Raw genomic sequence first — 25,853 nt, forward strand, 5'->3', positions numbered from 1 at the left:
GAAAGAGAGAGAGTGAGAGAGAGGAGATGAGAAAGAGAGAGAGAGGGAGGGAAGGAATGAGAAAGAATGAATGAGAGAGAGAGAGAGAGGGGAGGGTTGTGAGTGATACGGACAATAGAGTCCATTCCCTAAAAAATGTTCAGTCCAAAGGAGAATGTACTTTGTAAGGCATACAGTGAAAAGTGATTGCATACCTTTTACACAAGATAAAGATGCATACCTTAACTGTAATTGATTTACAAACAACTATGTACTAAATATGGCTGAAATGTTGGTGAGCATGAGGGTGCACCCTAAAAAGGTCACATGAGATGGTCTACCCAAAGGAGGTCACATGAGGGTGTATCCTAAGAAGGTCACATGAGATGGTCTACCCAAAGGAGCTCACATGAGGGAGTACCCTAAGAAGGTCACATAAGAGTGCACCCTAAAAAGCTTACATGACAACATTTTGCAAAATGTTTTTTTTATTTATAAGTTATATCTAACTGTCCATGTATGTGGACACCATGCAACAAAGAGGTAAAATGGGATATTATCCACCCCTGACATTTAACTATGTTATATATTTGTTATGTTATTGTACTGTATGCTGTAAAGATACTTAATTATTAGATAAAAACAACACAAATCATAATTTTAAAACAAACAATGACATTTGTATATAGTAAGATGTATGTGGAAGCCTTGTTACACTGTAGTACATGTGAGAAAACATTCACTGCTGATACAGACACAACTCATTTAGGCCCAACATACATTCTAGCTCATTCTTACTTCACTTGAGCATTCCTTGTGTGAAAGGCAAAATGCAATTTGCGGGGGTGCTGTGGCGCAGCAGGCTACAGCGCCCGTACCATGTACCGGTCCGAATGCCCACGGGGACCCAGGTTAGAATCCGACCTGCGGTCATTTCCCGATTCCCACTCCATCTCTCTCTCCCACTTACTTCCTGTCACTCTTCACTGTCCTGTCCAAATAAAGGCAAAAAAGCCCAAAAAATATACTTAAAAAAATGCAATTTCCCTCTGAATGTATGTGTAAAGTTGTCATTCAATGGCGTAAAGGGTAATTTTGTATAATAATTCATGGTGGAGTTTGTTAAATGTCTTTTCGATCATAGTACAGTATATGTTGATTCAAATCATTTGAACAAATAGAACAGATAAATTGTAGGTGACAAAAAACAAATTTACGGTCTGATACCTTTGTTGCATGACGTCCACATACGGGGACAGTTGTTTTTTGTTGTGATATACCCGAAGCGTTTTGCACATAGCTATCCTTGTCGGCCATCTTGGATTGATGATGTCATCAAACACTTAATATTTGGAAGACAAAATTGTAACTACAGTTGCAACATTGCTGTCCCCAAAAGGGCTAAAAAGACAATATTCAGAGATTAGCTAGATCAGCGGTCCCCAACCACCGGGGGGCATTCCTAACCGGGCCGTAGCCTACGACAAGAGTTTAAAAAAAATGCATGCAAACTAAATAAACTCAATTTAATTCGCAATAATGTCACATTCGCAATAATAGCCACTGACGATGGTGAGCCAGATCACCGGAGAGAACATAGAGAACACCAATAATACCCACTGACGATGGTGAGCCAGATACCTCAAAGAAAAAGAAGGGGTCATTCAATACGAAATATGACGAGTCATATTTAAAATATGGTTTCGCAGAGACTGGTGACTCGCATGCACCAAGTCCTTTATGTGTGGTATTTGGCGATAAGTTGTCAAACGAAGCAATGAAACCATCAAAGCTAATTCAACATCTAGAGTCCAAGCATCCTACACTTAAAGACAAACCCCTTGAGTTCTTTGAACGTAAGAAACGCGAGCAAGAAGGACAAAAAACTAGTGCGTAAAGCAACCACATCGGTGAACGTGGCTGCGCTAAAAGTCTCATAGTGGCTAGTCGGATTACTAAATCTAAGAAGCCCTACTATTGGGGAAGAGTTAATTCTGCCTCCTGGTAAAGGCATGTGCAATGAACTCCTTGGGGAGGCTGCAGCTAAAAAAATAGCTCAGGTACCGCTTTCTGCAAGCACTGTTCATAGGCGAATTGATGATATGTCAGAGGATATTGAGGCACAGTTGTTAGAGAGGGTGAATGGGTCACCGTGGTACGCTATACAAGTTGGTTGGTTGCAAGTCACTGGCCAGAGTGTTTGAGTTGCGAGAGCCGCTGCAGAGATTTCTTACAGAAAAAAAGTCACCGTTAGCTGCATATTTTAGTGATGAGGGCTGGGTGTCAAAACTCGCTTACCTGTGTGACATATTCGGGTTGCTTAATGACCTCAACCTGTCACTGCAGGGGAGAATGACGACTGTCTTTAAACTGGCAGATAAAGTAGCTGCATTTAAAGCCAAGCTTGATTTGTGGGTACGACGAGTGGATCAAGGTGTATTTGATATGTTCCAAACAGTAGTGGGGGTTTTGGGAAAGACTGAGGCAGGGCCCTTTCTCTCGCAGCTGGTGCGCGATCACCTTGTTGCGCTTTCAAATGAGTTTGAGCGTTACTTCCCATCCTCCAAAGATCCACGGCAAACCAATGAGTGGGTCCGCAACCCATTTGTCAATATCCCGAATAGTCCTAACTTGTCAGTGCAGGAGGAAGAGCAGTTGATCAAAATTGCAAATGATGGTGGTCTTAAGAGTGTGTAGGCTATGAGGGAAACCAAAGCAGAATATCCCGAGATAGCCGTAAAAGTGCTGAAAACGTTGCTACCATTTCCCACCACGTATCTATGCGAGGCCGGGTTTTCGGCAATGACTGCAACTAAGACCAAGTTGCGCAATCGACTGGACATTTCAAACACACTGAGGGTGTCACTGTCTTCCATCACCCCCAGATGGAACCTTCTTGTTGCAGGGAAACAAGCACAGGGCTCCCACTGATTATATTCGTAATGCACGTTTAGTTCCCATGTTTTGTTACCATATTTTGTTAAGCATGTTCACACATGATAGAAGTAGCTTCAAGTTGTTCAATTTTCATAGTTCATATTGTTCAATTTTCACTTCTTCAAGTTCACGTTTTTCACATTTTTAAGAGTTTGTTACCTTCACTGTTCATACATAACTGGAGCTAGTTCTTTTCAAGTAATGCATGCACAACACGGAACATGGAACCCCCAAACCCCCCACCGGTCCGTGAAAAAAAATGGGAATCAAACCGGTCCATGGTACATAAAAGGTTGGGGACCCCTGAGCTATATTCAATGTACAGAGATTAGCTAGATTCTTGAAAGTCAAAAGGTGTCAAATAAATCAGAGAATCACAAGTCTTGGAGGTGATATCTGCAAGGCTACTTTACCACAGTCATTGCCCCCCCCCTCCTGCCTCTGCAGCTTTGATGCTCACACAGGCTGCGGGTCCTTGAACTGTCCTTTCAGCAGGCGACCCGTGTGTTTCCTTTCTCTCTGGTGTCTGATCTCGGCTTCTCGTCGCTCTTTGAGTTCTTCAGCCTGGCCAAACTCCAAACACGTCGGCCGCCAACTCCATAAATAAATTACCCTTCCCCACAGGACCAGGAACACTGGAGTCCAATTGGGCCTGATCTGTGGAATACTTGATACATGCACGAGTGTACGGCTCAAGATGAGGTCACTGAGGTGGGCTAGTAAGGTTAAGTAACTGGCTTGAGCAGATGCAGTGGTAGTGTAGTGGCTAAGGCAGGGGTGGGCAAACTTTTTGGCTCAAGGGCCACATTGGGCTTTGAAAATTGGCTGGCGGGCCGCCCAACAACCCCCCCCCCTATAGCCTATAATTTAGTATGAAAAGTATTTCTTTTAACATATCAATTGCTTAAAAATACTGCTAATTTCATGCTGTTTAACAAATGTATAAATTGTGCACTGTCGCTTTAAGACAGTCGTTTTAATTCACGTTTATTTCTCAATGATCTTCTGCCTGCTCCGCTATGGTTAGTGCTGTACTTACGGCTGGAGAATTCCGGCAATTTTTCACATAAATCTCTGTTTCTCAAGGTCACCGAGTACTCTCGGTATGAACCCCCCCCCCTAAAAAAAAAAAAACAATTGGTTTTATCTAGTTTGTGTTGCTGCACCCAACAGCTAGAGTTGCCAGGCAGCTACAGTGCTACACGCTGGGGGCATGTTCATCTGGCAGCTTGAGCAAGATCCTTTAAGATCCGTGATGAACAACATTATTATGACCGCCGTCATATAGGTTTAGTCAAAATCTTATTTATTTTTTTTTTCTTTTTCGCATGCCCAAATTTCCGTCAATGATTCCCGGGACACTGAAAGACCGGGGTACACGAAACTTGGTGGACATGTAACCCCACATGGATAGCATGGAACCATGGTTTTTCGTTTTGATCTGTAGCCCCCCCGCTGAATTGGACCCCCGAAAGGAGGGTAGGGCAGACACAGTTTTCTGTGAATATCTCGAAAACCGTAGGGTTTAGGAGGACCATTTTTTTTTTGTATGTTGATCTCAAGGGGCCATGTCAAACCATTCCATAACCACTCATTTCATGTATAGCGCCACCTAGTTAAACACAAAAAAGTAAAAATGAGGTGGTGTAATTGAAGGTATCTGTGACCTAACATAGTCAAAACTGCACGAAATTGGAAGTGTAGGATCATTATGACACCCTCTGTATGCACGCCAAGTTTTGTGGAATTCCGTTCATGGGGGGCCACACAATAAATTAATTTATGTTACTATACACCAACTGGCCTGTAGGTGGCCGGAGACAGTTTTCTGTGAATATCTCGAGAACCGTAGGGCCTAGGAGGTCCACCTTTTTTTTGTATGTTGGTCTTAAGGGGGCATGTCAACCCATCCCATTACCACTTATTTCATGTATAGCGCCACCTAGTTAAAAATTAAAAAGCAAAAAATTAGGTGTTTTCATCACAATATCTCTGGCTGACAAGGTCAAAACTGCACGAAATTAAAAGTGTAGGATCATTATGACACCCTCCGAATGCATGCCAAGTTTTGTGTACTTTCGGTCAATGGGGGCCCTACAATAAAATAACTTATGTGTACATTTAGTGACGTACACCAACAAGGATTCCCGGGACACTGAAAGACCGGGGTACACAAAACTTGGTGGGCATGTACCCCCACATGGATAGCATGGAACCGTCATTTTTCGTTTTGATCTGCAGCCCCCCCGCTGGACTGGACCCCCCGAAAGGAGGGTAGGGCAGACACAGTTCTCTGTGGGCAGACACAGTTCTCTTTTATGGTATGTTGGTCTCAAGGGCCCACATCAACCTGGCTCATAATCACTCATTTGTGATTTGCACACCCCCCCCCCCCCCGGTAAAAAATGAAAATGCAATATTATTCTGCTTTAATCGCCCCTATCTTCAGTTAAGATGTTCAGAACTGCACCAAATTTTATGTGTATGATTGACCTGGCATTCTCTGGGGGTCTGGGGGTATGCCAAGTTTCGTAGAATTTCATCCATGGGGGGGGTCTAAAAAAATTAGGTTATGTGTACATTTAGTGACTGTACACTCATTGGCCTGTAAATGGCGGTGCACACATATAAACATGCACACACACAGGCACCCACATACTATCGGTATTAGAACGGCCGATACATAATTACAAATTCAGTAGGATCAAAAGAAAGCCAAAATAAATATTCATCATCATCATCATGGCTGCATTTTCAGTATTGGCGATAAGTAGTCGTTTGTCCACTAGATGGCGCATCGTTGCAGTGAGACGTAATTTTGTTGGAAGTTAAAAGTGGGTTGGGGAAAAACAATGGACACTTCCTACAAGGACTGTAATTTACCGCAGCGAACATCTAATAAGGACAGGACGATGTTCACATGAAGTGTAATTCCCATTTCTTCTTGAAGCCGAAATAAATCTGAGGATGTTTATCGGACATGCTTGGTTTTTACTGCAGGTACGTTAATCTTGTAATATCAATAAGGACCTAGGTAATGTTACCGTTAGCGTTGGTTGAGTGATGGAGGCCCATTTGATTGATTGCATTTGTAGAAAACTATAAATGCGGTTATACCAAGCAAATTGATAGCAGCACTGTTTGTATCTTTCGACTGACATTTATTGCACGTGCTACAAAATCATTCTGTGCAATGGAAGATTTACCAACGTTACACCGGTCTGATACAGTTTTGCCTATACATGCGTGAGACTGAGAAGCCTGTTTATTTTGTTTTAAGTGCGTGCAGGGTGTGAGAGGGGAATCGATGTGCTTTGATTCCAGCTTGGTAGTTGTAGTCTGTGAAATTAAAAAGCACGTGTGTGTGAAGTATCCAAACAATGACACCTTCATTTCATTATGGCTGCTTTAGCAACACACCTTAAGCTACTGTGTAGTGGGTCCCATTTAGAAGTGGCTACTTCATTCGCGCTTTCCTTGACTCATGGAGCTGCGTGAATGTTATTACAACTTTTCGCCACGATATGGCAGTTTAAGTCCGCTTGATACTGTAAGTCGTAAGCCATTGGTTTCCAAAGGAGATTTTATTTGTGCCACCAGCATAGCCTATTGACAATTTATGTTGTAAATAGGCCTACCTTATAATCCTACCTGTAGCTTAGGGAAGCTAACAGCTTTCTATTAGGATCTAGTTTGTTAGTTACAGTTTTGTCATAACTCCCTAATGCATTTTTGCATTTAGAATAGCCAGAGCGTGTATATCTCAATCTGAAAATTAAACAATATCGGGTGCCTATGGACTAGGCTGGGTGAACCCAGCCTGATCTGCCCGCTATTTATTTTTTGATTTCTTAAAAGATTGAGCTTGGTCTGATGAAAGCCAGACTAGCCATGGACCTCAGTTACACAATGCAAGGGAACATGAATCAGCCTATATTTGCGAACAATAACGGACAAAAGCTCTTCAACTTTGGCCCGTTAGTATGAACAGTCTAGCGACGCATTTCATCAAGGCCCATTTGGACATGTCAGTTATTTGCACCACTGGTTAGATGTAAAACAGCATTTCGTTTCAGACTACTGTTACTTAATTTGTGCATTAACAATAACGTTTCAGACTACTGTTACTTAATTTGTGCATTGACAATAAAGTATTACATGAACTAAAGATGACTAAAATCTTATGTAGAAGAAGAAACATTCACAAAAAATCCATCCATCCAAAAATGACCTTTGTTTTTGAAAGCTGTTGAAAACGGCATGGAACTGACAGAGATGTTTTTGTTTATAAATACATAAAAAATAAATAAATAAATAACATTATGCTGATACCTTTTGCTTTTCCCAAATACAATGTAGCCTACAGGTGTAAGTGACCTTTCATCAATCCAGTTGCAATGGATGAACTGTGATGAACTGCCCTACTTGTGATTGTTTAGAGATTTTAAAGGTTTTATAACAATGCTACATCTTCTTTGGCTATTCTACAATCTATTCACCTTTTCAGCACCAGTAGGCTACTTTCTGTGCAGCCGCACACACACACACTCAGGCATGCCAAACAAGCATACACAAAAGTTTCAAGAGTGGGGGATGGAGTAAAATATGGAGACAAATTGAAGTGTGATTTATTTTCGCGGAATGGATGTACAGGACTGAGCGGCGGTCATATTTTGTACCGCTATGCGGTACATCTAGTTTTCAAGGTGTTTATGAAGTCTAGGGAACAGAATGCGTTAGAGCAGTGGTTCTCAAACTTTTTCAGTCATTCCCCACTTTTCATTTGGAAGCCCCACTTGACCCCATCAACTCGGCAATATGGTAATGTTAAAAAAATGGTTCCACGTTGCATTTCCTGTCTTGGTCCGCTGGATCAGATGCTATTTTAATTCATATGTCGGTCTGTTTATGACTCCTATATTTGTGTGTGGCTTTTTTGTTTTGAATCTATAATCTTGTCAAAAAACATTATTAAAGATTAACAAAAAAATCTTTACCTCCTGTTCATCGCGCCCCACCTGACATGTCTCCATGCCCCACTAGTGGGGCCCGCCCCACACCTTGAGAACCACTGCGTTAGAGTGGCTTCCTAATACTAACTAACCATAAAAGTCTGTGTGGTGAATCCAGGCATTGAATGAGGTCTTTGCTGTTACGGAATGAGACATTTTTCTTCACCTCAAGGCTTTCTGGTTGACAGCGACAACGTCATTAAGGCCATTTGCATGTGTGTCCGCCTGGAAATGTCAGCAGCCTTACACTCCTTGCGTGTTCTTTACGCCACTACTGGAAGGGTACTCAAAAATAGACACTCTCGCCCCAGCTACTTCTAGTTATTCGTATGAGACATAGTCTGCTGTGTCGTTTCTGCTGGTAGGCACTGACATTTCATTCAGGTACTCCACAGCACTTATGGCTAACTTTTATTGGCTGCCAATTTAACCTCCTACAAGCATTAACACACATTTCACCACTATGAAATGATGAGGAATTTGCCACCAGAGGCTCCTTGCGAAATGAGAGAGGAGAGAAGGAGCAGCCTCATCAGAAGAAGCATCTGAACGACTCTCAGAAAAAGCTGAGGCAATATCCGTACAGGGGCCTCTTCAGCAACTCTGCAATTCCCACTCGTCTGTGTGTGTGTGTGTGTGTGTGTGTGATTGACTGATCTTCGAGTGCCTGCTCCACGCGATGGTGACATTTTGGATTTATTGCCATCTCACTTGGAAATATAGTTGCTATGCAGTGCAAAATGACTTAATTTTTTCATTTTCTTTCTTTTTGAAGTCCTTACCCTTTATTTGGTAACACTTTACTTGACGGGTGAGTTCATAGCACATTCATAGCAGCTGTCATAAATTGCACATAAAGCATTCATGACTGTTTCATGAGACATGACTCAACATTCATACCAAACTTTTCAAAAGTTGTCAAACTTGTCAAAATAAAAGTTACGTTTACATGTCTCTATTCATTCCATACATCAAGATATTCACATCTAGTCTTTTCTAGTAGGTAAAGCAACTTCCTGACTATAAACATGCCAAGTTTCAAAGCTCTCAGAGCTTGTGTGATTGATCTGCACTAATTTATATGCCTTAACTCCAATACGGATAGGCTATATTTTAGTCCTTTTTTGGTTTTGGTGTGTATAACAATATCTGTTAATTTAACAATCTTAGCAGTAAAATATTTTTAGCCAAGAATCCATTTCATATATGGGAGACCTTAGAGATGAGGAAAAACATTGTTGGGTTTAGTTCTACCTCCGGTAGGGGTATCTCAAAAACTAAAGCCCTTTCTGACCATTTGCCACTAGCCTACTAGCTTACATTCAGCTGACCCGTATTTGTGTAACCTGGAACAGTTGGACACTCCCAGTAGCAAAAGATGAGAAATCATCTGCAAAGGTTACATCATAAATATTTTTATGAAACAAACATTATTTACTTGACCATGTTCTGTCTTTTTGGCACTGGAGTAGCCCATTGACTCAGATGTGACATGATCAGGTAAGAGGTTTGGACCAAAAACATCAATGCTGCTTTGCGACTTTGGACTTTTATTTAGACAAGCTCTCATTGTTCTGTCCACATTAATGAAAGGTTTGGTATGAATGTTGAGTCATGTCTCATGAAACAGTCATGAATGCTTTATGTGCAGTTTATTACAGCTGCTATGAATGTGTTTTGAACTCACCCGTCAAGTAAAGTGTTACCATTTATTTTCATCCCCCAACATTATTTTGTGGGTTGGCTTCATTCAACCTTGCTTCAGCTTGCTGGCTACTGGCTACTGATTAAAAGGTGTCTTACTGAACCTTACCTGGAGTCCAGATAGTCCAAGGTTTTTGAGCAGCTTGTGTATGAACACCTGTAGAATCTGTTGTACGATACGTGGGTAACGTGTTCATTCAACTCTGTGCTGCTACTGTGTACGTCACTTGTGTATTGAGCCCATGTAGATTCTGGACCCAAATTTAAATGGCAGGCAAAGTGCAAAGTGTAATATAACTAAAATGTACTAAATAACTAAGCAAAATGTGTTTGCTAATTTACAGTAATACCATAAGTAAGATCATGAGCACACACTCTGGTGGGTCAGTTCGAGACTCATGCTCAATACTCCCACAGACTGTAAACAAAATTCCGCAATATCCACGTGATTCACGTCAGCTGGTGTGTCCGGTTGTCTTTTCTCCTGCCAGCTGACTCTGGCAGATCACATGCTGTGCAATCGACAGGGTTGGGTCAGATTACTTTGAAATGTAATCCATTACTGACTGCAAATTACATGGCAATTTTTGTAATCAGTAACGTAATCAGTTGGATTACCAAAAATATGTAACGTAATCTGATTACTTTAGGATTACTTTTAGATTACTTCAATATGTCCCTTAAGTAAAAGACACCACCACTGAATTGATTAAAGAATTCTCATTCTATTTTTCTCTTTATTATTTCATTACATCTAAGAAATATCTTTGCTCTGAGTAAAGCATTCCTGTGTGAATTAACTGATCTTTTCCTCCAAAAATCTTAATGTAGCCCCTTGTTTTAGTGTTACCATTTACTTTGAGGTCACCAGGTCCCATTGTCTGAAAAACACCCAAAACTAATACATTTCTATAGCTATTCTCCACTTTGGGGGTGGTGTTTTGGTGGTTGAAATTGTCACCCCATCCCAAAATTGATCACTTAGTCATCATGGATGAGATCATGGATCACTATTCTCCAAACATGCACAACTCAGCTTATCCTTTATAAGGGCACACCTGGACAATGAATTTAGCTTTCGCTGGATTTTTTTGACCCAGGGACAAGCCTGAGATTGAATGACACCATGTCCGTTTCAAGTGTGGGTGTGAGGAAATTATTCCTTTGGAATGTTTTTCAACCAGGGGGACCAGGTGACTTTCTCAAAGTAAACGGTAACACTAAAACAAGAGGCTACATTAAGATTAGGAGGAAAAGATCAGGCAGTGTGCCGAGAGATCTACCCCAATAGTAAATAAGTTAGTAAGTAAGTATAGATACTCTTTTGATCCTGTGAGGGAAATTTGGTCTCCCAATCTGTGAATTAGTGAAGCACACAGAGCAGACAGTGAGGTGAAGCACACACCAACCCGGAGCAGTGAGCTGTCTGCTACAGCAGCGCTCGGGGATCAGTGAGGGGTTAGGTGCCTTACTCAAGGGCACTTAAGCCGTGGATGTGGGCATGGGAGAGCAGTGTTCAACCACTTCCCCTGCCCACATTTTCTCTACTGGTCGGGGATCGAACCGGCAAGCCCGAAGCTTGTCAAATTAAAAGATAGCTAGGCTATCATAAAAAAGTTGCATTGTTTGCATGATAAAATGTAATCAGGTAATCCCCAACAATGTAACTGTAATCTGATTATTGTAATCTGGGCTGATTATAGTTACTTGATTTTTGTAATCTGATTACGTAATCCAGATTACATGTAATCCGTTACTACCCAACCCTGCAATCGATTATTTAATATAAATTATAAAAATAAATATAGACAGTATGATGGAATGGGCACTTTCAGAATCACACTTCTGGTATGACGCATATGACGCACTTCAAAGACTTGTCTCTCATTTGTCTCTCATGTCTGAAAGACTCTAACCCATACTGCATGTGGTCTTGGGCTGAAAGACTAACCCATACTGCATGTGGTCTTGGGCTGAAAGACTCTAACCCATACTGCATGTGGTCTTGGGCTGAAAGCCTCTAACCCATTCTGCATGTGATCTTGGGTTGAAAGACTGTAAGCCATACTGCATGTGGTCTTGGGCTGAAAGCCTCTAACCCATACTGCATGTGGTCTTGGGCTGAAAGCCTCTAACCCATACTGCATGTGGTCTTGGGCTGAAAGCCTCTAACCCATACTGCATGTGGTCCTTGGGCTGAAAGGGGTGTCAAATATAAGGCCCGGGGGCCAGATCAAGCCCGCCAGCAGGTTTCATACGGCCCCCCAGATGTTTTTAGGTAGGAAGGGAAAAATAAAAAAAAAAGATATTCACATCCAGTTGTCTTCAACAATGTGTAATAAGCAATATCTCTATGACATGATACATTGATTAAATCTAGCACTACCCATGCCCAGGAAGGAAGAAGTGGAAACACTAACATGGAACTCGGGCATTTCAAGAGAGAGAGCAGAATATGACAGCAGTACATTATTTGTACATGTACTTGTTTGTTCATAAGTGATATCATCAAATAACACTCTGATACTTATGCAGAAAAATGATAATGACCATGACAGATAGATAGATAGATACTTTATTGATCCCTAGGGGAAATTCAAGGTCACAGTAGCATACAGACATACACACAGGTCAGCCGTGGCCCACTGGTTAGCACTCTGGACTTGTAACCGGAGGGTAGCCGGTTCGAGCCCCGACCAGTGGGCCGTGGCTGAAGTGCCCTTGAACAAGGCACCTAAGCCCTCACTGCTTGCACAACCCCTCCCCGAGTGCCGCTGTTGTAGCAGACAGCTAACTGCGCCGGGATTAGTGTGTGCTTCACCTCATTAGTGTGTGTTTCACTAATTCACCGATTGGGTTAAATGCAGAGACCAAATTTCCCTCACGGGATCAAAAAAGTATATATACTTATACTATGCTTAATACACACACACATTCACTATGTGCTATAGCAGGAATGGAGTTGCCATGGCATGAGCAAGCACTCACAACAAGTTTGAACTAAGCTCATTTACTTTGTTATAGTGCCCCTAGAGGCGCAAATTACACCAATGTCCTTGTGCATTCTCACAATCAGCAATTGCTGATTACATTGCTGAGATACAAGCTCACTTCCTGTTTTGCAGCGCCCTCTATAGAGGCCAAATGATGCCAATTTCCTAGTGCGTCCTCACAATCAGATACCAAGTCCCTGTACCAAGTTTGGACTTCATACATTAAAGCGTAGCCAAGATGTTAGCCCACTTCCTGTTAGTCGGCATCGTCGCCATGTGTGATTGGCTGTCACAGGCAAATAAACTTGAAATTCAAAAATCTGACAAGTATCGTTTGTGTGGCTCGGTCTGAAGATCATCTCCGCCAAGTTCTGTGAAAATCGGATGAAATTTGTAACCGTTGAAACTTTTCGTAGAGTTTGGACTAAATCCAATATGGCGGAAAGTGACGGGATAGGGGTCGATGAACTCAGGATGGTCCATAGATTCAGACGCTACCTGAATTGTGAAAATCAGACAAAAGAGTCAAGGATCAAGTGCATGAACACATGTCCAGCATTGAACTGGTGGTGGCGCTAGAGTGTTCAATGTATATGCATGAAAATTGCCGTGAGTGATTGGGACAGTGTCCTGACTAATGGTATCGAGTTTAGTTATGTTAACTCAAAGCGTCACGGAGATGTTAGTCCACTTCCTGTTTGGCGGCTTCGTCGCCGTATATGATTGGCTGTCATTGGCAAACAAAAATGAAATTGAAAAATCTGGCAAGGATCGTTTGTGCGGCTCTGGCAGAAGATCATCTCCCCCAAGTTCCATGAAAATCGGATGAAATTTCTGACCACTGAAACTTTTCGTAGAGTTTGGACTAAATCCAATATGGCGGAGGTCCAATATGGCGGAAAGTGACGAAATAGGGGTCATTGAACTTAGGTCGGTCCAGGGATTCCAACGGTGCCTGATATGTGAAAATCGGACGCACCGTTCAATGGTCACATGCGTGAATGCAATCCAGGTTCGACCCATTGGTGGCGCTAGAGTGTTGGGCATAGAGTTCTGGAATTTGGTGAGAGTGATCATGGGACAGTGCTGAATCAGTGTGCCAAATTTCATAACTTTAGACCCAGCGGTTCAATTTTCGGCCAGATTTTGACCTGTTGGTGGCGCTAGATGGCTGGGTTTAGTGGTCCGTAAATGAGTGTGACTGGTCAGTGGAGTGTCCCGAAACTTTCTGCCAAAAAATCTGCACTTTTTAGCCAGGCGTTCTATGGGCTGCCATAGACTCCAATGGCGGAAGTGTAACAATAGGAAAAGCTAGTAACTCAATGGGTGCCTTCGCAGCTTCGCTGCTTGGCCCCCAATAAAAACAAAAAAAAAATATTTAAAAAAAGTGACGGCCCCCAACGAGGTCTCATTCCAACAAATCCTGCCCACTACCTAATATGAGTTTGATACCCCTGCTCTAACCCATACTGCATGTGGTCTTGGGCTGCGCTCTTCCTGAAAGCTCTTTACTCTGAAGATGCCCTAACTGTATTGATTGCTGCTGTAAGGTGGCTGATTCTCCAGCTCCTGAAATAGACAGACTCTGACACGCTGACAGACATGTCGCGAGCTGAAGGACGAGACAAAGGGCTCTATTCTCAGCTGTGCCACTCATATGCTCACACACACACACACACAGGCTTTTAGTCACCTGTGTTTCATCCACCTGCACCTCCCCGTCTAAGGTTTTATTTCCCATTTGACAGTTAACAAGTGCTTTATTTAGCTCTCTCTCTCATTCTATCATTCTCTTTCTCTTAACTTTTCTCCCTTTCTCTCACTCTTTGTGTCTCTCTCCCTCGACCTTCTTTTCTTTTTTCCCTCTCTCTCTCTCTCTCTCCTGCTCTCCTATCTCTCATTGAAGACCTCTCGCTCATTCAGTGCCTGCCTTGGCGAATGACACTCCTGTTGGTATGGTGACCAGCAGTTGCATTAAAAACCCTCCCCGTGTGCGTAGATAAGGCAGTGCCCACCCCTGGCCTGTGTCTACAGTATATCTCGAATATGCAGATGTGTGCCCAAACGCGAGGGCGGGTGGACTAGTGGGAGGGTATAATGAGTCCCTGCCGAGCGTCTCGCAGGCGAGCAAGCGGGTCCTCTTCCCTCTCCCGTGTTGACATTTGGTGTCGATAAGGGCCGTATTTTCAGCCGTATTTTTAGCTGTGGGTGGAAGTGACATTTTGTTCGGTGACAGATCCCCCTCTCAGGTCTCCCGGAGCAGCCTCTGAGTGCTACGGCCGCCCGGCCCAGGAAGATTGTGCTGATTGTCGTGCCAAATATATTTGTGTACAGTTGACAGGCAGCCACTGATTTGTGTGCTGAAGTGTGTGTGTGTGTGTGTGCTGAAGATAAGGTTTTCAGATGATCCTTTTCCATAGATGTAGATTGCCACTTGCTACTGACCACACTGACCACCCTCCTTCTCCGGTCCTGCTTCAGCCGTTGCGAGTCCGTGTTGCTTTGGATAAAAGCCTCCGCTAAACATCCATCATTTTACTTTATTTTAGAAACTGTTTTAGAGGGACCTCCTGGTAGTCCAGCAGCAGAAAGAGCTCTCAATGCACACACATACACACGCATGTACACACACACACACAGATACACGCACACACACACATACTGTAGACACACACACACACATAGACACACTAACAGACACACAGACACGCACACACACACACACACAATCATAGCTGCTCATTTGCCTCAGGAACGGATAGATAGATAAATAGATAGATAGATAGATAGATAGATAGATAGATACTTTATTGATCCCCAGGGAAAATTCAAGGTCTCAGTAGCATAAAGACAACACACACACATTCACTAACAGCAGAAAAAGTAATTAAAAGTATATAATATAAAAACACAACTAAGCAATAAGGACAGTAGAAGATAAAGAATATACTAAATATACAAAAATACAAATTATACTAACACTTAATCTAAATAAATTCTTAATCTAAAACAGTGGAGTGCAGCCAAAGTGTTCCGCTTCAGACTTGATGAAGGCTTCACTCTCGCTCTCGTACACACACAAACATACACAGACACACACATAAACACAGACAGACACACACACACACACACTCTTGTGTTCTACTGTCATCCATTCCATTCTCCTTGCAGCCCCACAGGAGTCCTGTTAGGCCAAAGGGAGCCGCTGCTGCCGGTAACTAAATGAAAAATATGAGTTCCATCACTCAAAGAGCAGAGCAGAGCAGAGCAGAGAGACGCTCCCCACAGCGGGGAGGGGGAGGAAGGGGTGGTAAAGAGGAGAGAGGGAAAGAGGGAGAGAGAGGAAGTCAGAGAGAGAGAGAGCAGGGAGGTGGAGGGAGAGAGGGAGGCAGAGGGAGAGAGAGAGGGAAGAGGGAGGTGGAGGGAGAGACATGGAGGCAGAGAGAAAGGAAGGACAAATAGCTCTGTAGAGGATGGAAGAGAAAGTAAGCAGAGGAGGCAGACATTAAGACACAGTAAAGAGAGGAAAACAAGTAAGAAAAAAAGAGACAGAGAAAAGAAAAAGAAAAAATAGTCCTCCATTGTGGGGGGGGGGGAGGGGGGTGGGATAAAAAAAAAAAAGAGGAAAACAAACTCTTCAAATGAGTGAGATATGGGGCTTCTAAAAAAGCACACGCACGCACACACACACACACACGCACGCACGCACGCACGCACACACACACACACACACACACACACAAACCAGTGAGATACAGTATAGGGCTTCTAAAAAGAGGGCGAAACGGTGGAGGATAGAGGGAGGAAAAAGATGAAGGATGGAGAGAAAGGGTGAGATGGAGGGGGAGAGGGAGAGAGATGGAGAAATGGCTCTGTAGTGCAAGATGAATGGAGGAGAGGGTAATTGCTGCCGCTGGAACTCTCTTTTCTTTTGTCCATACTGTATGTCCGCATCTCTCTCTCTTTCTCTCTCTCTCTTGATAAATGGCTGGTTGTTTTCCAGCTTGTTCCTGTTTCTCTTTTGCTTCATGGCACTGTAAAAAAAAACATTCACCACCAGGAGGTTCCTCAAAGATCATTACCCCCTATCACCCCCATGCCCACCCACACCCTCCACACACACACATTCCACAAACACACACACACACACACGCATCCCACAAACACACTCACATACACACACTCCTGTGTCTCATAAATGCAGGTGTGCTGACTGGACCGTGTCTCCTGAGGGAGGGGGCTTATGGTGCTGATTTACTCCTCAGTCGATGGAGATGGCAGCAGCAGTCCTGCAGGTTCACACAAACACACACACACAGCAGCAGCAGCAGCAGCAGTCCTGCAGGTTCACAGCAATTTAGAGGCAGCTGGACGGCCTGCAACACCCAGGGGATGGGACAGCACTTGGCTTATAGGATCAGGACTTGTACAGCCATCAGACTGACCAGGTCACTTATAGGATCAGTATGGAAGAATAAGAATATTAGTGGAAGAATAAGTAAGAATAAGAATATTAGTGAAAGAATAAGTAAGAATATTAGACTTGAATGTTTTGTACGTTTGTATTAAGTTTTGAAACTGTAGAAATTATTTGTAACTGTAAAAATCTGGCGTCTGCCAAATCCATAAAAATGATCTGTAATTGTCAAAATTACAAATAATATTTTATGCCCTACACTTACAAATCTATTCTACAGGTACGGATCGGTTTTACAGCTACAAATCATCCTACAGTTTATATTTTACCATTACAAAAATATTCTACAATTACAAATCAATATTCTATGCACAAAAGGTTCTACAGTTACAAATCTTTTCTGCAAGTGCACAGACTTTTGCACCATCTAGGGATGAGAAGTGTCTCATATGTATTGTGTGTGTGTGTGTGTCAGGATGAAACTGTAAAACTGACTTGTGATTTAACAAAAAAATAACACAAACAATTTTAAGTATTGCTCATATGTCCTTCACTTACAAATATATTCCACAGGCACTAAACCTTCCACAGTTGCTGTCTTTCAATTACAAAGCTATTCTGCCATTACGAATCTCTGCTGCTCGCACAAGTACATTTTCTGCAAGTACAAATACTCTTGAGACTGTTCTGGCACTTCCTGTTGAATAGCCAATGGCGATTCTCAGGTTTGGCTAGCCAATCAGGAATCTAAGTTCACTAACCAAGTATGAAGGCATCAGAAAAGTCACCTTGCTGCAGTTATTTCCCATATCCCGTTTACAGAAGATTTTGATAATTAGTAGCAGTGGGAGGCTGGCTTTTAATGAGTCGTTTAAAAATGTGTCTGAGTTGAAACTGATCCGCATTGTTCCAGCTCTTCCTTTAAAAAAAATCACTCACTGTCTCCCATAAAAGGGAAGGACATGAACTGAGAGAAGAGAAGAGATGGAGAGAGAGAGAGGGGGATGAAAGAGGAATGATGAAGAGAGAGAGGGATGAAAGAGTAGTGATGAAAGAGTCGTCGTGGTTACGTCTCCTCAGCAGGGCCTTTGTGCCTTTACGCACTGCACTGCCATTGCAGCAGTTAAAGTGAAATATCTCATTTCATACGAGCAATTTATCCTTCTCTTCAATCCTCACAGCGCTCATGGCTTCACGCAGTACCCAGCCTGCACGCCGAGTTCCATCCATCTGTCGGCAGAGTGTGAGTGTGTGTCTGTCGGTCGGTCGGTCGGTGGAGACAAGATGTGCTTGGAAAATAAGGAGTGCATGTTTATTAATGAACAGTTTTGGCCAAGTAAATCTCCTGGTGTCTCCTGGTGAGTTTGGTCTTGGTCACAGTCGACTCTCTGATCCCCTCATCTTCCTCTGATTCCAGGTGATGATTACGTTCTGAATCGCTTGCCTCCAGAGGCCTTAAGGGGATCGATGGAGCCCCCCTCGTAATCATAATGTGGATTGACCAAGGCTCATTTAAACGCAGGTGTGATTAGTGGAGCCATTTATTTACAAATCTAACCCATCTTCCTAAGCCAAACACCAGACTAAGGTTTACACACAAAGATTTATCTGCTGCAGGCAAAACCACCTGTCCATCAGTACACTAATACAGATTCCTAGCAGCATGCAAGGGCTTCGGGGAGTTGTAGTCATCTGTATAACATACAGTCATTATTTGTCTCAAGCATTGTTATTTGAGTCCTTATTAACATAGCGCCGGGCAGGTAGGGTGAACAAGAGCACACTACATGAGTTACCTTGTGAGTGTACCCAGATAGCAAACATACACTGGGACGGAACTGGGCCACACCTACTGTACCACAACGTCCGGCACGGATCTGCATAATGGACCCGAGGGGTATTTCACAAAGGCAGAATTAAGACATCCAAGATAAGTGATAAAGCGAGGTTTGACATAGCGTTGTCTGGTCATCCTAGCTCAACTCGTTTCACTAATGCCAATCCAGGATGAGTAGGAGCGACTATGTCAAGCCAGGTGTAAGTAATTCAGGATGTGTGCGCGTTCTCGTTTCTGCTCCAAAGTGCCCACGGCTGGAATAAAAAAGATGCGGAAAATAGCGTCATTCACACAAAGTGAACCACCGCTTTTGATATAGACTAACAATGAAGTAAAGTTGTCCTTTTTGGAATGGGGAATCATGGCTACTTCTGTAAAACAGCAAGAGTAGGCGTGGTAGACCAACTGAATTGCAAATTTACGTATACACCCACGAGTTCTTCCTTGTCTCGGCACGCAACGTCATTAAGAAAGCGCTTGCCACTGCAAAGATGCACATAGTATGATATAGGCTACCTAATATTATAGTTGAAAATACCTTCGAGAACTTGCCCCTCCACTTCCAATCAACTACAGTAGGCTATTCATCAAACGTCTATCAAAATAAGCAAACAATAAGTACAGGTTATCACAATTAAAATAATAACTATATGGTAGTAGGCAGAATATCTGTTTTGTTTTGTAAATACATTTAGCAAATAGTTTATAAATGGAATAAAGCTCCTTAAAAATGAGCACGGAGGTCTGATGTGAATGACAGCTAGCTGAACCAATAAGACAACATAATTACCATTAGAATTAACTTAGCTTGGCCGTTAGCCTGGTCGGGACCAGGCTAGGTGCAGAGAATAAATCCCCATGGTAACTTATGTCCCATCTCTTTTGTGAAACCAAGTCAAGGCTAAATTCATCCAGGATAACCTAAAAATCCCAACTTAATCCCTTATCTAGGTTTTGTGAAATAACCCTCTGATCCGGCGTCCAAACGCACATCGGTCCAAAATTGGTCTGGATCCGTTTGACGGATCTGGTACCAATAAGGGCTAAGACTGGCCCAGTTCCGTATGGTAGTCTGTGTTACTGACGTGTTCCAGATCTGTTTATCATATGCAATACGGGTCCGCGTGTGTGGTACGGACCCGTTTATCAGACATCAGCCGGCTTTATTTGACATGTGAAATGTGATTGGTAATTAGGGCTAATTATCCTGAAAAATCTGTTTGCTACACATTTGCTAACAGGTTCGTTATAGGTTCACCCAGGATAAAGTTCGTAACGTTTTCCCAACAGCTCAACTGATAAACATAAGCTAGGCTACAAACACAAGGGGGGTAAAAAGAACTTTACACATAAGTGTCTTATTATTTTTTTTATTCAACAACCTGGCTGTAGAAGTGCAATCCCAGACAAAGTTTAAGTTGTGTTAATTCCACATTTATTCCTTTTTGCAAGTCACAATTACACTCGTTTTTTATCATCAGTGATCCTGTTAGCGTTATCACTGTTTTTTTCCAAAATAGTTATTGTGATAGCTGTTTTGCTTAAGTTAAGCTAGTTGTTGTTGCTGGAAAATAATAGTAAAGTTATCAATCGCTCGGTTGCTTGTTGTTGTCTCTGAATAAACCAACAGAGATAAAAAGCAGATACTACCTTGAAAAGTTGGGCTGTCCTAGTCCAACCTCAGGCTGGCAAATCATGTCAAAAGATTGATAGTGAGCAAACCAAAGATCCTTGATTAACATTACTGCTTGGACTTTTGCATGCGTGGCAAATATGGGGTTGTTTCATAGCATTGTTAGATCTGACACAAACAACAATTGACTACTTTTACCACTGCTAGGTAATAATAAAAATAATGAAACGAACATATGATCAATATTGAGCCAACTATATCTTCTTTTCCAGCCTTACTGTAGAAATGAAGTGGCCATGGGAACATAGTGCACCCCCATGGTTTCTAAATTTGTGCCATTCCAAAATACCTTTTTATTTTCTTTAGCAGCCAGTTGACAATGAAGTAGGGAAAGGACAGTCAATTTAGAATCAGCACCTTAATTAATATCATTACCACCTGGGTCTGCTGTGAAAAAATGGTCCTTCGGCTCATATCCGTATCACAGGTTTGGGCCAAATCAGTGTTTTGTATTTTAAAAGCATCTCCTGACTTCCAGTTGAGTTGCGGAAATTGGACCTGGGACAAATCTGTAAACCAGTGATAAAACAGCATTGCTAGCAGAGCTGAAACCTGTATCGGGAGTAGACCTGGCCCACAGTCAGATACCGTATGTCCGCTACAGGTGAATCTAAAGGCTTTTATGCGGATCCGGCCCAAAGGAAATTGCTATCTGGGTAGTGTCTCCTTTTTCTCACAGGATTAACACGAGTTACCTTGTGAGTGCAGTGTCTGTTGTGTTCTCATCCCTTCCTTCCCTGGTCTCTTTTCCTTCTTCACTCTTCCTCGTTGCTGTAATATTTCAGGAATTGATGTAATAAAAGTGCAAGAGCTTTTAGTGTTATCTGTTTTAGAAGCTTTCTTGTGTTATTTAAACTCCTCTGTTGCATAACTACTCTCCTGGGTTTGACACTCTAACTGGCCCATAAATAAGATGATGATGAAAACGCTTTGGTTCTTTTTTTATTTTGCACAAGTGGATTTCTTAACTAGGAGATGGCATTCAGTGTCTGATAATTGAAGCAGATTTATGGTGTTAGAGATGTGGGATACAATTCGTTGTAATAGCTTTTTACTGGGGCGCGTGTGTGTGTGTGTATGTCTGTGTCTCTGTCTGTCTATCTGTCTGTGTGTGTGGTGTCGACTTTTCTTTTTGCCTATAGTCAATGCTTACTGAGTATTACTATACAGTAGGCTAGTATTACTATATGGCAGGCTAGTATTACTATACAGCAGGCTAGTATGAGTATTACTATACAGTAGGCTAGTATGAGTATTACTATACAGCAGGCAAGTATGAGTATTACTATACAGCAGGCTAGTATGAGCATTATTATACAGCAGGCTAGTATGAGTATTACTATACAGCAGGCTAGTATTACTATACAGCAGGCTAGTATGAGTATTACTATACAGCAGGCTAGTATCACCAGAGAATGTCTAATAAGGGGAGAACCGCTAACCTGACTCTCGCCAGATGAATTTCGTTCCGCTTAGCTCCGCCTAGCTTCACTCACATCCATCTGGGACTTCTTCCATTCCGTCCTTCCGAGTGATTTCCGTCCATTCCTCTTCCTCCATCCTTCCGAGTGATTTCAGCACGAGATTGTATGGTAGAGCCAATCAGGACGCAGGGCGGGAGTTTCATAGATGTGACATAGCGTAGAAGCGACTGTGAGACTGTTATCAGCGTCACGGGTTGGCTTCGATGTGAGTGGTTGAAGTAGCACGTCAGTAGATGACGGACAAGTGGCTTATCCAATCATATGCAAGCATTTTTTGATTAGGCCCAGCCTTCTGAAGCAACACTTCAATGGATTGATCCCAGATAGATGAGTGGAGCTAGGCGGAACGAAATTCATCTGGCGAGAGTCAGGTTAGAGAACCGCCACTCTCGGGAAACTTCCGGTTTCTGAACTGGTTGCAGTTCCTGTTCTGGTTCCACATGAGGGCGCTCACGAATAAGTGCAGAATGAATGGAGGTCTATCCACTTTTCTCGGGATATAATGTTTTGCCCAGAAATTTGAATGTTGCATGCAAAAGAGGGGGCAGAGAAAATACACACCTCTAAGTATTATATTTCTTGAGTCACTTATTTGTTCTAAAAAGCCTTTCAAATGTGTCAATGACGTCATTCATTAGCAGAAAGCTAGTGTGTTGTGGGCAACAAAGACCCAACCTGTAAGAAATCGAAAGACGTAAGTACTCGTTCATTGGGGATCGTGATCGCCCCTAGCGGAACTGCAGCAGATTGCCGGTACAATGGAGTTAATAGGGAGTGATCCGGCTCTCCGTAAACGGGCTCTGGTATCACTATACAGCAGGCTAGTATGAGTATTACTATACAGCAGGCTAGTATTACTATACAGCAGGCTAGTATGAGTATTACTATACAGCAGGCTAGAATTACTATACAGCAGGCTAGTATGGGTATTATACAGCAGGCTAGGATTACTATACAGCAGGCTAGTATGAGTATTACTATACAGCAGGCTAGTATGAGTATTACTATACAGCAGGCAAGTATTACTATACAGCAGGCTAGTATGAGTATTACTATACAGCAGGCTAGTATCCATGGTCAGAGTTTGACCAGGTCTGTCAAGAAGCGATAATAGCCAATCGCCCCATTACTATAGAAAGATCTACAGCTTCTAGTCAGTTAGACAGATGGCATAGTGTATGTCTCCTGAGGACACGAGCAGTTTTAAATATACTTTATTTGAATAATGTATAGAGTGTCATGGAGCTGAAATGGTTTCTTTTAAAGTTACCCTGGGCTTTCAAAAAATCATCTCGCTCACTATTATTGGTTATAGTATTGGGTATAGAGACATTTAATACATGACGTCTGATGCCATGTAGACTTCCTCATATGGTCCCATCCTTTAGAATGTTTCTCTGCAGCTGACGCAGTGCTCTTGGCAACCCACAAAGTCTTGCTGATGTTGAAGACGAAGTATCACTTTTATTTGATTCAAGCGCAGCGCTCTCGAGGATCAGGTAATCCGATGAAATAAATGAGGAAGAGGAGGTCCCCCTGGGGCTCTGACTTTGTTGTAGCAACTTGATTTAATTGAGCAAGCAAATCTCACCGAGACCATCCTGTGTGTTTACTGCATTGCACACAAGTAGGATCTAATTGCACTGTATTCCCCTGCATTGCAGTAGGGAGCTGTTTCCAGGGCAATATCTGTCTTGAGTTTTATTACACCAATAAGTACAGTAGTGGTGCCTTGACCGGACCATACTAGTGGCGGCTGGCTCTGTATTTTGCTGTAATCAGATGGGGCTCTGGATGTGGGCAGACGTCAGGCTGTCGTCTTGTCCTGCGCCTCGGATCCTCCTCTTTGGCATCTCAGCGACCCCTCTGTGTCAATCTGGTGGCTGGCGAGGTCGCGACCCCTCATTAAAGAGAGTCATCAGCAATCAGCGTTCGCCTCTGAAGATCTCGAGAGCTTCCGAGAGGGGAAGAACAAACTCACAAACCCAATCAGGAGGCCAGGGGTTAATTGGCTACTCTCCACGGGCACTTTGCCTTCTTTTCTTGTTCTCTTATTCTGTCTTTCATCTGTTACTTTTTCATTCCTCTGACTGGCTCTGTGGTGCGAAACAGCGGGCAGGATGGAGGGAGGGGAGGATGAGAGAGGAGAGGGGGTTGCTGAGAGATTGTTTTTGTCTTTCTTCTGAGAGATTCTTTAAAGTGAATCCTGGCTGTGCTGCTAATTCAGCATCATCTCATTAATCCCTCTGTTCCCACTGCTACAGCCAATAAAGTAGAGCTGCACTCCTACGCAGCTCATACACACACACACACATGCACACACACACACACACACATACATGCACACACTCACACTCCCCTCTGACTCCACTAATGACTGTTCTAAAGCTTCTTACTCTCTTGTTCCTGTGTGAAGAAGCATTTCCTTAATATGAATTTTGAAAGCAGTTCCACTGTCTGTTCAGCGGTCCAGTGGGACACACACACACACACACACACACACACACACCGTCCCTGCCACCACATTGGCCTCTCTGCTCCAGACTCACCCATGTCGATGCTGCCGTTCTCAATGGTAATGGAGGGGATTTGATGGGCTTCTAGCGCAGGCGATCCGTAACAAGGGAGGAGAGAGGGGATTGGAAACGCTAATGAGGAAAGACAAGCGGCGCTTCTCAACACCTCATACCTCCCATCAGAGTAGGCTAATGACTAGTCGGTCCCATCCACTTTCTTTAGAGAAGCATTAGCCATGGCTTTACGAATGACCTTCGGATGGGCAGGGCCAAACATGCTCTCACTCAGAGAAATTGAAGTTAGTCCGCAGGAGTGAGACACATAATGTCATGGACTTAGTATCTGCACTTACACTGACCGCAGGAGTGAGACACACAATGTCATGTCTGCACTTAAACTGACCGCAGGAGTGAAACACACAATGTCATATCTACACTTAGACTGTGAAGGGTGCTGTTTGTCACTCTGACAAAGTAGTTTGTATATTTGGTGAAAGATTGATGCGGTTTTTGCTCCTCTTAATGACTCTATCTGATCGCTGTTGGCAGGCTGTATGTGATTCTTAATCTCCCTGGAGGATAAAATAATGACACAACGATGACACGACACCAAAACATTATGTTCATTCAAACATCAAATCCTCAAACAGTTCCACAACACTGGGGCAAATTGGATTTCTGATTTGCTCTATGACAAATCCTCCCTCTGAAAATATATTCTTCTGTTTTATTGTTCTGGAGGGCAAAAAGCATATTGTCTCCATTAATCTACGTCAAGAGAGTTTGCAATAACAGGCTAATTCTAGCTCTTGTTTTGTTTTTTCTTTTTTTTCAACTAGTGCTTCAGAAGCCGTGTTCAATTGGATCCTGCATATTTCTTGTCTGTCAGGGAAGATGGATTGCAGACAGGTAGCCAAGTCATTATGACCACATCGATGGAAGGCAGCACGGTTATTGCATCTCATTACATGTGCCGCGTCATCAAATCATGTTTGCTCCAATGCGTGGCCATGCAAATCTGATGATACATAACTGTGAAATTATGGGCTTGCAAATAATGATTTCCATCTGGGTGCAAACAATAGGGTATGTGATAATTGCCCCATTTGATAGGCCTCTATGAAATCTACCCTTTTATTAGATTAAGGGCTGTTTGCCCTCAAAACAGTACTAAACTAATGGCAAATAAGAAAATGACCAAATTAATCTAGTGATAGCAATCACTCTGTGTGTGGGTTGTTTATGGGGAATGTACATACTGTATATTTGAGTAATATACTT

General features: G+C 42.7%; 1 protein-coding gene and 1 long non-coding RNA gene across 3 annotated transcripts in view; one reads left to right on the forward strand and one right to left on the reverse strand.

Annotated features, from left to right (window-relative positions):
• cpne5b (copine Vb) overlaps window positions 1-25,853 on the forward strand; it is a 173,971-nt gene that overhangs the window by 59,702 nt on the left and 88,416 nt on the right. The gene's annotated exons all lie outside the window — the stretch shown is intronic.
• LOC121706553 lies at window positions 9,122-24,569 on the reverse strand. Its single transcript, XR_006031076.1, has 3 exons — window positions 24,552-24,569; window positions 17,620-17,624; window positions 9,122-9,239 (listed from the first exon to the last, which is right to left on the reverse strand). It is a non-coding gene; the product is annotated as an uncharacterized LOC121706553 (long non-coding RNA).

Source organism: Alosa sapidissima, chromosome 4, assembly GCF_018492685.1.
Source record: "Alosa sapidissima isolate fAloSap1 chromosome 4, fAloSap1.pri, whole genome shotgun sequence".
Taxonomy (NCBI): domain Eukaryota; kingdom Metazoa; phylum Chordata; class Actinopteri; order Clupeiformes; family Clupeidae; genus Alosa; species Alosa sapidissima.